Genomic DNA, 1,107 nt, shown 5'->3' with positions numbered 1-1,107 from the left:
GGGGACACCAGGCAGGGGTGGCAGGCCCTGGGGACAGCAGGCAGGGGTTGGCAGGCCCTGGGGACAGCAGGCAGGGGTGGCAGTCTATGGGGACAGCAGGCAGGGGTGGCAGGCCCTGGGGACACCAGGCAGGGGGTGGCAGGCCCTGGGGACACCAGGCAGGGGGTGGCAGGCCCTGGGGGACACATTTACCTTTCCTGCCTGCAGAGCGTAGGCCAGATCCGAGTGTGGCGGGTGGAACCTGAAGCGAGCTGCTGCCCACTCTCGGCTGAACAGGGGGGTCGTGCTCCTGAAGAGCAGCTCCTGCAGCCTCTGGAGGAGGAGGAGGAGGCACCAGGGTCACACCTCTCATCCCAGCAGGAGGCTCTGGAGCATGGGGCTCTCGGCCCTCAGCCTGAGCAGTGTCACACTGCCTGCCTAGAGCAGCCCTCACAGCTCCAGAGCAAAGATGATGTTTGGAGCTCAGTGCAGGGACTGCATTCAGCACTCAGCCACCCTGCTGAAGCTCGGCTGTAGCGTGTAATGACTGACATTTGGGTACAGAGCAGGTTTTGGGGAAGATTGCTCTGGGGCCTGTCCTGTCATTACCTGCAGAACTGCTGGACAACAGCACCTGGCAGCAGTGCTTTTGGGGCCAGGCTGAAATCCCTCACTGATGGTGTTAAAGGCCCTTTCCAAGCCAAACAATTCTAAGATTCCATCATCCTGCCTCTTGTCCCGAGGCTGTTTTTCAGGCAAGCCCCAAAGAGCAGGGAAATGTTGCCTGTTGTCATTTGACTGGCTCTCTCCTGAGAATTATTGCCGATCAGCTTTAAGAGTCTCCTAAATAATCCATGCCCATTGCACTGCCTGCTCAGCTGGCAGCAGGATGCAGCCTGCACTCAGAGCACCAGGAAAGGCTCCCCAGCCGTCAGGGGATTCAATTACAGCTCATAATTAATTCAGCAGGCAGCTCACCATGGCCGTGTCCAGGGAGATGGGGCGGCCGCCCACGCCCGGGGGGAGCAGGGGGGGCTGGGGCTGCGACCCCGGGGACTGCCCAGCTCCGGGTGATGCTTCAGCAGCACTGCTCCGTCCTGGCTGGGGGACAGGAGGGGACAGGAGGGG

At 61.3% G+C, this 1,107-nt stretch overlaps 1 protein-coding gene across 1 annotated transcript in view; it reads right to left on the bottom strand.

Annotated features, from left to right (window-relative positions):
• MINDY4B (MINDY family member 4B) overlaps window positions 1–307 on the bottom strand; it is a 5,232-nt gene extending 4,925 nt beyond the window's left edge. The window contains exon 1 of the mRNA XM_033516777.1: window positions 193–307. The gene's annotated coding sequence lies outside the window, so the exon portion shown is untranslated. The remainder of the gene's footprint in view (window positions 1–192) is intronic.
• Between the last annotated feature and the right edge of the window lie 800 nt (window positions 308–1,107).

This window comes from Parus major, chromosome 9 (assembly GCF_001522545.3).
Source record: "Parus major isolate Abel chromosome 9, Parus_major1.1, whole genome shotgun sequence".
Classification (NCBI taxonomy): domain Eukaryota; kingdom Metazoa; phylum Chordata; class Aves; order Passeriformes; family Paridae; genus Parus; species Parus major.
Note: the sequence above shows the minus strand (reverse complement) of the source record. Positions and strands in the feature narration are given on the sequence as shown.